Genomic DNA, 17,620 nt, shown 5'->3' with positions numbered 1-17,620 from the left:
AAATATCTATCAATTAAAATATGACAACTTTTTCTGTTATCATATTTATAGTCATACTGATGAAGATTTACTTTATTTACAGAATTATATTGATTTTTCAAGTTCCTAAAAGGCACTTGGAAAGAACAGTAATGGAATGGATGGATGCTTGCCTTATAGATCAGTCAGTGAGAATTTCATGGATTGTAAAGTGAGGATATAGTTACTGAGGTCAGCATTTTTGTTCCTGCTGCTCTTTCTGGAACTGCAGCCAGCAGCTTATTAGTACCAGCAGGCGGGTAAGAGCACAATACAGCAGAGATTCTTGGCATGGAGTTGTATTCTCTTTACTGCTTTAATTCTGGTGATTGCATTAGGTGCAGTTCATCTCTGATGAAATGCTCTCAGCCAAGACTTGGAAATATATCAAATAGGAGCTGATGCCTCATTTCTTTGAGCACAGCATCCAATTGCAACAGTAGGCATGGTTGAAGCTGAAGTGTAGTTACAGAATAATTTAAAAAGTTAAATGTTTTTACTAATATTTTATTTTATTCCCCTCAGTGTTGTTCCATTGAAGGTGATAATGCTACCACCAGATTTAGTATTTGGAGGTTAAATTGGCTTTATGTCGAAAATTGATAGAAATGAAAAAATATACAGCAACCATCAATAAAAGTGATACGGTTCCCCTTCTTCAGAGTGATAGGATGGAATTATATATTGTGTTATTTATTGGAATTCACTGTATGAAAGTTCTTGAACCGAGTTAGTGAGGCCAATGGAAAGGCTTTAGCCAGGAGAAAGGTAATGCAACAGATACTAGCTCATTGCTGCACTCCGCAATCCTGAGGCTTTGTAGGCTTGTTAAGAAAATAATATGCAAATAATGAGTTGTGTAGCTCGAATCATCTCAAAATTTCGATATGTATTCCCATCTTCAAATGTGATGTTTGTTGTTTATACCTAAATTGTATTGACTGATAGTTGTATTTCTTGATGACTTTTTAACTATATTATATTCAAACGTCCAAATTGAAAAGGTTAAAAAGTGAATAGCAATGGGAAATTGTGCTTTTGATGACTTTGCTTGGAAGAACCGAGGATATATCACAAGGATTGGTTTGCTAAAAGGGTTTGTTATCTAATTGGGTTATTTGTCCCAAACTCTTTCTTGATCTTTGTCTCATCTTATTGTTCCATCTTCTGCTACTTGCATTCACAGAGACAAAATGCTAGTAAATGTCACTTTTTTTCCTGACTTCTCAGACTAATTTAATAAAAGTCAACAGGCTTCTAGGAAGAGAAAATCCATTCTCAGAGCATTGTCTTAGGGTCTGAGGATAGATGGGACGATTTAATAGGAATTTAAGAATCTGAAAGGGTAATTCAATCTTTCACCTTTAGATAATTTACTTAACCTCTTTAAACCCAGTCTCACTGTTTTTGTAAAAGGGAGGATTAAACCATAACCATTACAGGTTAAGACACCTGTAGTATTATACAGAGAACACCAGAATGTATTGCTCCTTTCTAACTGGAGTGTAGCACGCAATGGCCAAGGTCTCTCCAACTCTCCCTCCCTCCAACCCTTCCTTTTTTAGACACCCTCTTTTTTTCAGTGCTCCCATAAAATCAATTCTTACAAGTCCCACATTTAAATGAGACAATGAAGTGTTTCTCTTTCTTTGACTTATTTCTATTACAAGGTATGGTGATTATGTAATAACATATTTAGTATTTTTTTAATATTTATTTATTTTAATTGCGAAGTCAGATATACAGAGAGGAGGAGAGACAGAGAGGAAGATCTTCCATCAGATGATTCACTCCCCAAGAGACCGCAGCAGCCGGTGCTGTGCCTGTCCGAAGCCAGGAGGCTGGAACCTCCTCCAGGTCTTCCATGCAAGTGCAGGATCCCAAGGCTTTGGGCTGTCCTCAACTGCTTCCCAGGCCACAAGCAGGAAGCTGGATGGGAAGTGGAGCTGCCGGGATTAGAACCGGCTTCCATTTGGGATCCCGGCGTGTTCAAGGTGAGGATTTTAGCTGCTAGGGCGTGGCACCAGGCCCATCATATTTAGTATTATGAAATAGCTAGAAAAGGAGATTTTACCTTTTCTTACCATAAAGAAATAATAAATGATTGAGGAGATGTATTTGCTAAACATCCTGATTTGATCAATGCAGGATATACACACATATTAAATATCACCTAATACCCTAAAGTATGTATAATTATATCTCAGCAAAATAATATAAAACTGTTATACAAAGGACATAGCCATAAATTCAAAACAACCGCCATTTTCATTTTTGTATAATTTTATGTATGATAAATCTTTAAACTTTCTATTGCAGCACTACTTACTGGTTGACTTGTGACCAATATGTCATTAGTTTCTTTGCTCTGTGATTCCACCCACTGATTTACTAGACAAATGCCCACAGTATTTGGAGCTGTGCTAGATTGAAGCCAGGAGCCAAGTGCTTCAATTGGATCTGCCATGTGGGTGACAGGAAATCAAGGACTTAAACAAGCATCTGTTGTCTCCCAGGATGCATTGGCAGTAACCTTTGTGGAATGGCTGATACATGAATCAACATTCTTTTATGGATACAGATGCCATAAGCTGCGTGTTAGCCAAAGGAACCACCATTCCTGCATGAACTATTTATATGATATCAAGAAATAGACTTCTGGGCCTGGCGCTGTGGCCTAGCGGCTAAAGTCCTCGCCTTGAAAGCACCAGCATCCCATATGGGCGCCGGTTCTAATCCCAGCAGCTCCGCTTCCCATCCAGCTTTGTTGTGTCCTGGGAAAGCAGTTGAGGACGGCCCAAAGCCTTGGGACCCTGACCCCGCATGGGAGACCTGGAAGAGGATCGGGGCTCCTGGGTTTGCATCGGCGCAGCACCAGCCGTTGCGGTCACTTAGGGAGTGAATCATTGGATGGAAGATATTTCTCACTGTTTCTCCTCCTCTCTGTATATCTGACTTTGCAATAAATAAATAAATAAATAAATAAATAAATAAATCTTTTAAAAAATCTTTAAGAAATAGACTTCTTTTCAGTGAGGTTATTGAGCGTAACTGGACTTAAAGATATTAATAACTCCCTTCAGCAGTAGTTTAACTTATTACTTCTTGAATGTTCAATGGTATGGAAGTGTACCAAATTAACCATTCTGTTTTTCACTCTCATTATTATATTCAGTAAATTACAGGAAATATTCAACACGTTTTCAATGAAATAGGCTTTATGTTACATGAATTTGCCCAACCTTAGGCTAATATATATGTTCTGAGCACACTTAGGGTAGAATAACTTAAGCTAGGCTAAGTTATGATGTTCTTTGAATTAGATGTATTAAATACAAATTTGACATAACATTATAAATGTATGATGCATTCATTGGCATATAATCCCAACCTAAATGAAGAACATCCAAATATCAGGTAAAGAGAAAAATTATGCATATAAATCATAAGAATAAGAAGAGTAAAGCAAGGAAAATAGACATAACAGAGTTAAAACCCTGAAAGGTAGGTTTAGAGCAAACATGGGTACCACCGACCTTTACTGGAGACTTAACGCTAAAGCTACTAATTTTTCTGTGGAGGAAGTTTGCTTCTGGATTATTGCTACACTTTAGCAATAATTTAGCAGAAGCATATGTAAAATAGGAAATCAAATCTGTAATATTCATAACATCCTAAAATGAAAAATAGTTAAAAAATAAAATACACCTCACGCTCTGGGCTGGAATGCAGGACAGCAGAGAAGACATGCTGAGTGTTCAAAGTGGAGAAGTGCTTTTGTGAGTAGTAATGGGAAATGAAGCAAATGATGCGTTGGACCAGATTTTAAGGAAGATGATGCATTTATTCTGGAAATAGAGTTGGAAATGGTAGTATGCTATACATGCAGTTCCTTTCAATGCATTTAGAAATACTAAAAACCTAGGTGTGGAAGTATTTATTAGTGGGTCATCTTTATGTGTAAAGTGATTAATACAATCAAAGGTTGTATACTTTATGAAGAATAAAATGGAAAAAAATGTAATGTGGCATTCATGTAAAGTTCTACATTTCCAGCTGTCAAGGAGAAGGTTAAGCCAAGATTATGAAGTGAAGATAGAAACTAACAAGCTAAATTTTACGAATCTGTTGAATTGGGGCCTGGTGCGATTGAGTAGCTGTTAAAGTTCTCTACTTCAATTAGCAACGATTCCAAATGGGCATCAGTTTAATCCCAGTGGCCCTGCTTCCCATCCTGCTCCCTGCTTGTAGCTTGGGAAAGCAGTCCAGGATGACCCAAAGCCTTGGGATCTTCCTTGCTATCTCTCCTCCTGTCTGTATATCTGCCTTTCCAATAAAAATAAATAAATCTTTTAAAAAAAGAATCTGTTGAATTGCATTAAAATACATGAAGGTTTTGATTTCACTAGACTACATTATTATTGTTTTCATTATGTTATATTTATGTATTGTTTATCAAATCAATAACTACTTTATACTGATCTTTGACTGTATATTTCTAAGTACATATAAATATATATATTTCTTGGTACTACAGGTATTTTAAAATAAATTTTTCTTTGAGTATATTTGTATAATTAAAATATAATTACAAAATTATAATTTAATTATAAATTATTATAATTAAAGTATAATTATAGTTTCACAAGCAATTGCTTCAACATAATGTTTTGATTAACATATTGCTGTAGTTTTTAGTATTTATTTCTATCCATAAGTACAGAATTTATTTCATATTTAATAAAACACTTCTATCTCAAGAACTATTTATATAATGATTTTGTTACTTAAACTAATTAAGAAATGACTGGAAACTTGTGTTACAAAGACTTTCTAGTCTTTAAGAAAATTAAAATAAAGAGAAGTTAGTTCCAAGATTGTTTTTAGTCTAGTATGAACTGGTCTACACTTCCTTTAAATTGCAAATTATTCATCACTGTGTGTCAAACAGATCACACGGCAGGAAATTAAAATTGGGATTTATAAGGTGGTACCTCTGATAACTTTTAAAGAATAGAAGCATGTTTCCTTTTGGGGATTAAAACAAAGTATAAAAAAAAAATCAGATCTATTGAAAATAGAACATTACTTAGAAAAATGTGATCAAATGACGTATCGATTGGATTGCACAGAGAAGTTTCTTCTAGAGAGCCAAATTTTGGAATTTTTGCACCAGGAGTCCTGGGTAAGTGACATAGTCCTTTAGGGAATTGACTCATTCATCAGGAAAATGTTCTCCAGCACAGACAGAAAAAATATTTTACCAAGATTTATTTATCTTATTTGAAAGGCAGATTTCACAGTGAGGAGGAGAAAGAGAGAATCTCCTGTTAGCAGGCCCCTGAAGCCACCGATGGGGTGAGGTGATGGTGTCCATCAGCAAGACGCACCGGACAATGTGACTGAGCATGTCTGTTTATTGTAATGTAAGCACAAACTTACATAGACTAAGAAAGGGAAAGAGCAGAAGGGCACTTCCCTGACAGTTCTGCCCAACAGTGACACTGTAATGGGTTAGAAGCCATGTCTATCTCTCAAATCACAGATAATATATAACACACCCATCTGGCAGGTATGCCTCAGGTCACAGGCAGATGGCAGTTAGTCACATACAATGCCTAGGCTGAAAGATGTGCCTCATGTCACATTCACCACACGTGGCTGGCAGGTTGGCTGTGGGTCACATTTGACTTCTCAGAGTTGTTTATCAAGGAAGTCTGAGCACAGCTTGTCCAAGGACAGAGAAGAAAAACTGGGGTGCAGCCCACTGCCCTCAATTGTATGAGCAGTGAACAGGCCAGGTATAGGTCTCAGTTGAAGCCATTGTCAGGGGTTCCCCTGGGGATGCAGTGTCTGTGACCACCCGCATAGGCCAAGCAGGGTATTCTCCCACAAGAGAGTATCTTCCATCTGCTGGTTCACTCCCCAAACTGTCGTAATGGCCAGAGCAGAGCTGATCCAAAGCTGGGAGACAGAAGCTGCCTCTGGATCTTCCATGTGGGTGAAGGACCCACGGGATTGAGCCATCCTCTGCTGCTTTCCCAGACCATAATAAGAGAGCTGGATCAGAAGTGGAGTAGCCAGGACATCTGCTCAGCCAGATACGCAACATCTTACTTTCAAAATCTGGTCAAATGCATCATTTGCTTCATTTCCCATTACTCTTGACAAATAGTGCTCATATGGGATGCTGACACAGGGTGTATGATCGGTGCACCACCACACTGGCCAAAAAACATATTTACCAGGAAAAATCACTGCCCATGTCAATCATTTTTTGCTTTAATTTTGGCCAAATCAACATGTAATTTCAGAGTAATTTTGTCACATTTCTGTCCGCAGTGTGAAATGCCAGTTTCTAGCTTTGAGATGTTCAAGAATAGACTATGGATTATTATAAACCCACCTACAACATGTCACCCAATACATCATTTTGTAGCTACTTCTTTGAATTCTTTTCCAGCTCAGCCTTTGAATGTGTGTGTGTGTGTGTGTGTGTGTGTTTGTGTGTGTGTGTGTGTGTGTGTGAAAAGCAGTGAGAAAAGGAGAGGGAGAGAGAGCAGTATCTTTCATCTGCTAGTTTACTCCACAGATGCCTACAAAGTTTAGGGAGGGATCAGGCTGAAGTTTGGAGCCAGGAACTGAGGTTATCTTTCCTGCAAGTATAGCAGAGAAACTGACCCTGGACATCAACTCAAGTACTCCAGTAACAACATTCACTTTGCTTTTCATGTCTGGATTCTCTCAAATGGTATTTTTTTCATTAAATGTACATTCATGTCTGCAGATTTTTATGCTTTTTCTGACAATAACTGGCTGAATGCCTAGATCAGTATGTGCAATATATGGCTGTTTGGCCAGAATCTACTTTCCAGAAAGAGCTGCAGAATATTTAAGTGTTTTGTACATTTCTATGTTCATATTACTCAGATTTGAAGTTCTTACAGTTTATTTAATTTGTTCATCTCTTTCAAGTATGGGTTCTCTTTCAGTAAATGGTTTCAGTAAAATGGGTTGACTTCCAGTAAACTCTAAGGAGAAAAACATTGTAAAGGAATTGGTAGCTACATAAATGCAGTATTTTCAAGACACTAAGTGCCAGGAGCACTTTCTCCCGGTTCAACACACGTTACTTCATGTATACTTAGAAATCAAGGGGGAAGAGTACAGTTATTATGAATATGTTCTGCTGAAACATTTGTATTAATTGATCAGTTTTGCTTTTCTTCCAATATTGATTTATCTAATGTATTTAACAATACAAGCACTAGGTTAGTCTAATGATTTTTTTGTTAAGATTTATTTATTTTTATTGCAAAGTCAGATATACAGAGAGGAGGAGAGACAGAGAGGAAGATCTTCCATCCAATGATTCACTCCCCAAGCAGCCAATGGCTGAAGCTGAGCCAATCCGATGCCAGGAGTCAGGAACTCTTCCAGGTCTCCCATGCGGGTGCAGGGTCCCAAGGCTTTGGGCCGTCCTCAACTGCTTTCCCAGACACAAGCAGGGAGCTGGATGGGAAGTGGAGCCGCCGGGATTAGAACCAGTGCCGACATGGGATCCCAGCACATGCAAGGCAAGAACTTTAACCACTATGCTATTGCGCTGGGCCCAGTCTAATGATTTTAATTTTATGATCACTAGTTCTGCTTATGGAGATGAAATATCTTGCCTATTTCTTACAAAGTGTACTGTTGAAAATAAATGGTATTTTTAGAAGCAATTTTATGATTAAAGGCAGTTCTAAAGCAAAGTTTTCTGAACTGGAATTCTAATTTCCAAAATTTAGCCGCAAGCATTGGGCAACTTACTTGAATTCAACTTGCCTCCATTTGCTTTTGTTTTTTTTTTTTAAAGATTTATTTTTATTACAAAGTCAGATATACAGAGAGGAGGCGAGGCAGAGAGGAAGATCTTCCATCCGATGATTCACTCCCCAAGTGAGCCGCAACGGCTGATGCTCGCCAATCCGAAGCCAGGAACCTGGAACCTCTTCCGGGTCTCCCACGTGGGTGCAGTGTCCCAATGCATTGGCCCGTCCTCGACTGCTTTCCCAGGCCACAGGCAGGGAGCTGGATGGGAAGTGGAGCCGCTGGGACTAGAACCGGCGCCCATATGGGATCCCGGGGCATTCAAGGCGAGGACTTTAGCCGCTAGGCCACCGCGCCAGGCCTGCCTTCATTTGCTTTTGTGTAAGGTGGGAATGATAATAATTCCTCTCTTTAGTGTTGTTACAACAATAAAATCAGTTACAATATGCAACTCACTTCGTACAGTATTCAGAATACCTTCAGTGCAAAATATTCATTGATCATCATTGAAGTTCAATATGTATTTATTTGGGTATTAAGAGAACTTACAAAGATTTTAAGACTAGAAATTACTTCCTGTTGTTAGAAATTAATAAAAGTATCCTTTACAAAATTACATACTCAATATTTATTTAATATAATACGTTATTTCCCTTAGTTCTTTTAATATTACAGATATGCTTATAGTGAAGTCCAAAAGTGATTCTAATAAAGCAATAACATAACCAAGATTTTCAGAATTTGCCAAATTCGACTGTTAGCTTGATAGCTACCCAAAGTCATCTGAAAGACATTTATATGCCATTAGTTGGAATATTTGAGTTTGTTCAATACTATTAATTCAACAAAATACTGAGGCTCGGTATACGTGTTGACACAAAAAACATGTTTTGCATAAAATTCCTGGAGTCATTTATCATAAAGAGAATCTCATCTGACAGGATACATTTTGTGTTTGATAATTGTTATATTGTATTTTGCTGCTACAGTTGTTTTTCTTAACCTCTTGGTTTAAAGCACTAAACTGCACTGTAAAGTACTGTAATAATGTAACCCAATGAAGGGATTTAGTTTTACCGTAGAGTAATTGGTGCAGCTTGTTGAAGTTATCACTCTTCATTTTATGCATGTAACTAAGCCTCGGGCCACATCTCATGAAAGTTGGTTCACATTCAGCCTGTGTCTGTGTCACTTGCAATGATTTCTGTCCTATATCACACAAAGCAATTCTGCTAAGTGCTTAATTTAAAGTAATTTACATTCACACATAGACCATGGAGATTCCATTTAGAGCTTCCATCTCACAACAGGTTCATATGACATGCTATGTCTCTAGAAAGCATATTTGAAATGTTGCATCAAGTTACATTTAAATATCCAATCTGTTTCTCACTTTTTTCCTTTCCTGGAGGTTAGGTAGAAAGCAGTACATATATACACCTCATGTGCATGAAGAATTGGTTTTTCTTTCTACAGCATTACTGAATTCAAGTGCAGCAGGAAAAATAAGTTCAGAATGAGGAAAATACTGAGTAATTATTTAAGGGAAAAAAAAGAAATTACTCAAAGAAAGCATAGCACAATAAACTGTTGTGTTCAGAGCTCATGTGTTCAATCCGGTAAGAAAGAGATTGTACAGTTTTATAACATGTGCTGTAAGTCATTTTAATGGTTCTCAGAAGCTTTTAACATGGAACCTGGCTTGAGTGTATTTATTAATCAAGGGATCAGAAAATGGCTATTTTTCCTTTCCCTTTTTTTTTTTTGAGAAAAAAATTTTAATTGAAAAGTCAGATATACAGAGAGGAAGATCTTTTGTCTGATGATTCACTCCCCAAGTGGCCACAATGGCAGGAGCTGAGTTGATATGAAGCCAGGAGCCTCTTCAGGATCACCCACAGGGGTGCATGGTACCAAGGCTTTGGGCTATCCTCGACTGATTTGCCAAAAGGTGACAAGCAAGGAGCTGGATGGGAAGCGGGGCCCATGGGATCATAACTGCTGCCCACATAGAATCCCAGCACATGCAAGAGAGAACTTTAGCCACTAGGTTACCTTGCTTGACCTTTCAGTTCACTTTGTAATGATGCCACTGACAGGTGAGAATGACTTAGACATTTTACATACATACATATCTGCATATCTTTATAGACTTCAAAAAGTCTCCCCTGGCTTTCATTCAGTCCTCAGAAGGTTATGTCTGAGAGAAGAGGGACTGTGTATATTAGGAGATAATGTTTTGCATTCTAAGCAGAGTTTCAGCAATGAGGATGAAATTCCATTCTTGCTACATCCCTGAATTTTGTTTACTAACATCTCTTATCTCTGATTTCAAGGGAAGCAGTTAATTGTGTCTTTCTCTTTCTATTTGCTTGTATTAGATATTGTAAAGGAGAATGTTTGGAAATTCTTTCTATGTTTGGCCCCATTAGTCAATTTTCCAACCTATTGTTCTTTCCAACATTTCTGACCAGTAACATTTTAATCAAAATTGAAATGTCCACCTTACTGTTTTTCCCTTATTGGGGATTAGGGCTCCTGGAAGCTGGTGAAAAATAACTTGTACTATTTTCCAGTCCTTTCTAATCCTTTCAGCTTCATGTTCTTGGCCTTATGTACTCTGCTTGGCAAGGGGAAAGAAGCTTCAAATTCTAACTATTGAAAGATCATTTAAATATGATTTAATATACTGGTGTTCCCTGTGACTAGCTTGCTAGGCAGTTTTTTTTAAAGATTTATTTTATTTTTGTTGCAAAGTCAGATATACAGAAAGGAGGAGTGATAGAGGGGAAGATGTGATGATTCACTCCCCAAGCAGACTCAATAGCTGGAGCTGTGCTGATATAAAGCCTAGAGCCAGAAGCTTCTTCCAGGTCTCCCATGCGGGTGCAGGATTCCAACTCTTTGGGTCATCCTCAACTGCTTCCCAGGTGACAAACAGGGAGCTGAATAGGAAGCGGGGCCACTGGGATTAGAATTGGCACCTGTATGGGATTTCTGCGCAGGGCCCGCTGGGTAGGTTTTACTGTTTGAGTTCTTCATTTCATTTCTGCTTAAGATTAAAAATCACTTGGATGAGCACACTCAGTAATGTTTGCACTTCGTCATGTGCATGCAGAGAAGAGAGATGCTCTGGGCTGCAGAGTTGAGCTGGTTGCTCTCAGTAGACAGAGTCTCCCCCATCGCTGAGTTTACTGTCTTGCCCTCCCCAAGTGTCAGTTGTCCTGATGCTGCTTCCTGGTCTGCATTTCTTCTCTCTTTCCATTGCATTCCAGAGTTTCGTCCCAGTCAAGCACCTGCCTAGCAAGCGATTGCATCTGTAGGATATAAGCCCAAGATTCTGAAACAATAAATCCCTTTTTAATGTTTATATATACAATCAATTATTTCTATATAATTATGGTATGTATTCTAAAACATTTTGATCATTGTCATATAAATTGGGAAAGAATATTGATTACTTTAACTCAAGGATTAATAAATGTTTTCTGCAAAGGGTCAGGTGATAAATCCATTTTGGGTACGTAGATCAGATAATTATTGTCACATCAGTTGAACTCTTGTTTTATAACATATAAAGACCCATATGTAAATGATGCTGCAATAGATATAAGATTGTTGCTTATCTAATGGCTTCTTTCTTGTAACAAAATTATTTTTATTTTACTTTAAAGGCATAGAAAAAAAGTAAGTGTGTGTGTGTGTGTGTGTGTGTTTAAGAGAGAGAAACAGAGGTAAAGAAAGAGATGGAGAGATCTTCTATCCACTGATTCACTTTTCTGAGATGTTTAACAACTTGGGCTAGGCCAGCCAGAATCTAATTATGTAAACTCTCATCTGCCATCATACAGGCACATTGGTAGGGAGCTGCAATGGAAGCAGAGGTAGGAGTCGATCCAAGACCCTCCAATGTATAATGCCACGAGGGTTAGTTTGACCTACGAGGACACAGTGCCCACTCTCATGCCTCCTTTCTGAAACCCAGATTTATCCCACTATTAAGTTGATTTCAGCTCATGCTCACACAACCAAGCACCTCCCTCTGCTCAGGTTATGAGCTTTCCTTTTGAACACTGAAACATGACAGAAGTACATTTTGAACTTCGGTAACTATTTTGTGAAGGAAAGTGGCACACAAAAAAAGGAAATATGTCCGGCAATAGTAATATGCAAATATGGAAATATCATACCCATGATGATGATAATGGCAATGATTTGTGCCAGCTTCAAGTAACTCATCATTATATCTTCAAATCTTCAACATTCATAGGTACCACCTTGTTTGGTAGAGATTTTTTATTAAAGAGTGGCCGTTTTTGTTTGCTCCATAAGCATTTAAGGCTAGTGTTATGTCATAGCACATAAAATCACTGCCTACAATGCTGACTTCTTTGTGGTCTCCAGTTGATGTCTCAGCTGATCTACTTTTTCTTATTTTGCTTCTTTTTATGATTATTGTCATGTTTGGCTAGCTCCCTGATCATGTCGTAAGAAAATTGGCAGAAAATGGCTCAAATGTTTGGGCCTCTGCCACTCAGATAAAAGACTTGGATGAAACTCTTGGTTTCTGGTTTTGACCTGGAAAAAGCTGACCATTGCAGTCATGTGGGAAATGAACCAGCAGATAGAAGATCCCTCTATCTAATATTCCCCTTTCTCCCTGTCACTCTTTGTTTTAAGAAGCATCCAAAGCTCACATTAAACATGTTTAAAAATATTTTAACTGATACATAAAAATGGACATATTTGTGTAGTACCATGGGTATTTTATACATGTGAACATGTTTAATGTTCAAATGACGGTAAACATGTACTGAAATGTGCTAATTTGCTAATTATGTGGAAAACATTCAAAATCCATTCTTCTAGCTTTTGACAAGTTATACAGTGCATTATCATCAAGTTGGCTATGCAAGACAACATTCAAATGTCTTAGACTCATCTAACTGTAACTTAGTACTAATGAAGAAACCTTTGCTAACCCTCCTTCATCCTATTCAATTCACACTTCATGAAGTTCAACAAATAAAAAGTAAGAAGACAACATGACCACACCTGCTCTGAAGTATAAACATAGGTTAAAACTGAGAACCATAGTCCATTTCATTCTTGCATATTTTTAGTGTACTACTTAGCTGCCATATATCACAGAAATTGCATAATATTTATCTTTTTGAGACTGACTCATTTCACTATGCATGGTGATTTTCAGTCACATTTGTTTTGTTACAAAAGACAGAATTTCTTTCACTTTTACGTTTCCATGGTGCGTGTATACCACATTTTCTTTAATCAGTCATCCATTGATGGACAACTGGGTTGATTCCACGTCTTAGCTATTGTTAATTGAACTTCAGTGAATATGAGAGTACACATAACTTTCAGATGCATATATAACTTTCTTCCAGTAAGTTCTCAGGAGTGGCATGGCTGGGACATATGGTAGATATAGTGTCAGACTTTGAGGAAATTTCACAATTATCTTCCGTAATGTTTGTGTTAGTTTGCATTCTCGCCACCAGCTGAAGGACAGGGAAGGGAGAGGGACTGAGGGGCAGCATGGGTGTAAGCAAGACTGTGATTGTATTATTGGTACTCTTAGGGACGAATAAAATCTCCTTTATTTATATTAACAAAAAAATTTAAAACGAAAGAATGGAAAATCCAACTAATTGGATTTCTTAAAAATCATAATATTCACAAAAAATTTATTGAATAAAGCTAAAACAAAACACAAATGAGAAAAACAAGTTGGAATTTTACCAGTATCAAAATAAAATTTAGTATTTTCACTTAAAAAATTACTATTTAATTATCTTAAAACTCTATAGAATCAACTAACTTAGTTGCTAACCTTAGAAAGTTTTATTAACATGAAATATATATTTATATTTGCTTACTATCAATAGTAAACAGAAATTTAAGTACCACATTGGCTTTAATCTTAGCTCAAATATTGATAACCAAAAGCTCTCATATAGATTCCCATTTCTCAGTGTTATCATGTGAAAAAAGAAAAATTTGTTTTTAAAAAGGGGTTATTTTGCTTTGCGTAGTTTTGCCCTCAAAAAGTGGCCTGCCTGCCTTCTAATTAAAGAATTTATTTTTTTCCTCACAGAACATTTTGTTTGAGTTTATTTCCCTGTCCTGTTTAATTTCTTCTTAATTTAAAAAAGACATAACAATGAGAGTCAGGTTTTAGATTCTGATTTAATGACATTTGAAGAAAAAGAATGAAGAAAAGAAACACTAAGATTTCAGACAAATTGCTCTCTTGTCTTCTCATATTGTGACTCCATCTGGCGATAGTTGGCAGACCTGTTAATTCTCAGAGTGGGATCACATCTGAATGAACCATTCTTCCTCTGGTCCTCCTTGAGACTAAAGAAGACTGTCTTTATGAGAACACATAATTGACCCTGTGGCACTGGTATCCAGGCCAGTATACTACGAAGTTGTCAGAACCGTGTCTACTACATACTCAAAAGAAATTTGAAAGTTTTATTGGATCGGTTTTGACATATAATAACTATGTATGTATGTATATATTTAGGGGTTAGAATGGATTGTCGATGTATGGCTCAAATGTATGCTGTTCAGATCATAATCGAAAAATCCATAAACTTTTTATTTTTAAGTTAGGAGCAATTAAAATCCTCTCATTAGCCATTTTCTTAAAAAGGTGTATTTATTTTTAATGGTAAGGCAGATTTATAGAGAGGAGAGACAAAAAGATCTTCTATCTGTTGCCTCACTTTAAAGTAGCTGCAGTGGCTGAAGCTCAGCCTATCCAAAGTCAGGAGCCAGGAGCTACATTTGGGTCTCCCACGCAGGTACAAGGTTCCAACCCATGCTCTGCTGCTTTCCCAGGCCACAAGGAGGGAGCTGGAAGTGAAGTGAAGTAACTGGGATGCTGTTGCTTGCAGGGTTAGGATTTAGGTACTGAGGCATTGTACCAGGCCCTATTAGGCATTTTTTTTTTTGAATCATCAAAAATAGTCACCTACCCTGGTAATAGAATATTTGGAGTTATTTCTCCTATCCAATTGTCACCTTGCACACATACACCATTCTTTCCACCACCCACTCCTCAGCATTCCTCCCAACCTCCTGGAAACACTATTTCCACTTCTTTGATGTCATTTTTTCTTAACCTCAAGATTATTTTAAAATTTACCCACTTTTTTTGAAAAATCAGATTTACAGACAGATTGAAAGATCTCCCATCCTCTGGTTCATTCCCCAAGTGGCTGCAATGGCCGGAGCTGAGCTGATCCGTAGCTGATCCATGCTCTTCTGATTTCCCAGGCCACAAGCAGGGAACTGGAAGCAAAGTAGAGCAGCAGGAACAGAAACAGGAACTGGCATCCAAATGGGACCTTGTTACTGCGCATCGCAAAGCAAGGACCTCAGCCATTAGGCTAACATGTGGGACCTGTCTTGAGGAATTTTAAGATAGCATTTATTTATTCACTCCTTAATTTCTGAAAACAGAGAGACATGGAGTAGCATGGCCAGGTCGATCTGCTATTCATTCCCCAGTCACAAATAGCCAGGACTGGCTCAGGCTGAGGCTGGGAGTCCCATAATCAGCATCACCTGTTTGGATGGGATGGGACCTGTGTACTTCAGTCATCACCTGCCACCTCTCAGGGTCTGCACCAGCAGCAAGCCTGAAAGGAAGCAACAACATATCTGAGACTCAGACCAAACAAGCTAATAAAGGTTTTGGAAATGCTAAGTGACAACACAACCATTAAACCAAATGTCTGCCCCATACATATCCTTAAAGATATGGTTAGTCCACTCTAGGCAGTATGTATGTTTTTTTAAAAAAAACAGATTTCTTTATTTTTTTCCCATGGTTTATTTATCTATGTATTATTTCTCATGATACAGGTTGATAGACCCATGGAGTCCCTCTTCCGCTCTACTGTTTTCCCATATTATTACAGCAGCGTAGTCCTTCAGCAACAGCCACAAGTCCAACATTCTGCTGTTTGGTGTATCATAGGAATGTAGGTATAGACTATGGTAGATAGTCTAGTATTCTATTGTCAAGATATATGTAACAGTTTCATTGGGAGTCCTCCTTTTATGTACCATAGCTTCACTTCCCAGTATGCTAATCTCCATTATGCAGCCCACCTGTTAGAATATGCATGTATATATATATATACACACACACATGTTTACTTATTAATAAATTGATCTTGTATTTTGCATAGAGTTTATCTTATATCAGAACAAACATTTCATTTGTGCTTTTGGAATGACTTATTTCACTAAGCATAATGCTCTCTGGTTGGCACCATGTTGTTGCAAATGGCAGAATTTTATTCGTTTTAAGGCCTGAGTGGTATTCCACAGAGTACATGCACCACATATGTATGTAATTGTGTGTGGGCAGCTATAAGTGGATTTTTGTGTGTAATTTATCTATATCATAGTGTAGGAATTATATTTAACTAGTTGGTTACAGAATATTTAGAGTAGTGTAAATCACACAAATTCATTCAACAGATAGCAGCTATATAATCCACAGAAGCACAAAATGTGGCTTTTTATTCCAACTTTGTACTCTGAGGCTCACAAGTAGCTCTAGGTCTGTGGAATAATTCCTCTCCAATTTTGTCCATATAGTGGTAGGCTTGAGTTAATTTATGAGATACATATTAGATTCCTGTTTCTGCTTTATATGTTGTTATCACAAACTTTATTTGTGGAAACAACTTCATGTTTTCACAGTTCTGAGTTTAAAAGTCTGATTACTATCTGCAGAGTCACCTTAAAATTGTTTTAGATTGAAATTGAAGTGTAAATTTGAGATTGGTTCTAATCTGGATCTTAAGCTGTTTTTCCAAACTCACTGAGGTTATTGGATGGATTCTGGTCATTGAAATTGTCAATTTGAAGTTGCTGGTCTCCTGCTAGCAATAAATTATGGTTTTCTCTTGAGTCTGTGTTCCTAGCCTTGTCATCCTCTCAAAATACTGAAGCTCTTCCTTCTTCAAAATCAACAGGAAGATCTGAATCCACGCTACCTTTTCTCTCTTTCCTCCTTCCTCATACTCCTCTCATCCTTGTCATTCAAGTTATATATAAATGTATTCTTTAAAATTAGAAAAATTCATTAGAAGAAACATCCACTGATATCAGTAAGGATGGAAAGTCCTTGTCTGGGACTGTCAAAACTTGGACATCCGTTAGAGATTTTGATTATTTGTTTCAACAACGCCATAAAGCTCAAGACATGGTCTGTATGCTCCAAATGTACTCACATCTTCAGTGTATTTTTTCCCTTTTTAGTAAGTTGTCTCATTTACTTTGAATTAATTTTCATTTTCATTTTATTCATTGTTTATAAAAAGCTAACAAATTTCATGCATTTCATATGTATGATCTTAAGAATATTGTGATGATTACTATTCTACCCTCCCTCTCTCACTGCTTAGTACCCTCCCCCATCCTTCCTTTCTCATTTTTCTAAATTTTACAATGGAATCTTTACAATTTATTTTATGACCACAAGCTTAACCCTAAGATAAAGAATTCAGCTAATATTAAGTAGAAAAAGCACTGTTCCTCACGAGTATAGGTAAGATTATAAGAATTAATCAATGTTCAAAAGTTTCAATCGTATGTGCATTTCTTATACCTGTATTCATACTGTTACCCCCAATATGCTACTTTGATATAAAGATTGTTTTGAGCTGACGATTCTTGAAAGTCAGAATAGGAAGAATTTCTTGCTCTACTCTTACCTCTTTCCCAGCAGGACATAGATTTG

General features: G+C 37.3%; 1 long non-coding RNA gene across 3 annotated transcripts in view; it reads left to right on the top strand.

Annotated features, from left to right (window-relative positions):
* The first annotated feature begins 13,105 nt into the window (after positions 1-13,105).
* The window catches only part of LOC131479809 (uncharacterized), a 62,541-nt gene continuing 58,026 nt past the window's right edge, over positions 13,106-17,620 (top strand). For all 3 annotated transcript variants that reach the window (XR_009245105.1, XR_009245103.1, XR_009245104.1), the window contains exons 1-2: positions 13,106-13,237; positions 15,730-15,864. This is a non-coding gene — a long non-coding RNA (uncharacterized LOC131479809). The remainder of the gene's footprint in view (positions 13,238-15,729; positions 15,865-17,620) is intronic.

The sequence above is a fragment of the Ochotona princeps genome, chromosome 3 (assembly GCF_030435755.1).
Source record: "Ochotona princeps isolate mOchPri1 chromosome 3, mOchPri1.hap1, whole genome shotgun sequence".
NCBI classification, from domain to species: Eukaryota; Metazoa; Chordata; class Mammalia; order Lagomorpha; family Ochotonidae; genus Ochotona; species Ochotona princeps.
The sequence above is the reverse complement of the archived record's forward strand: the minus strand, read 5'-3'. Positions and strand labels throughout refer to the sequence as shown.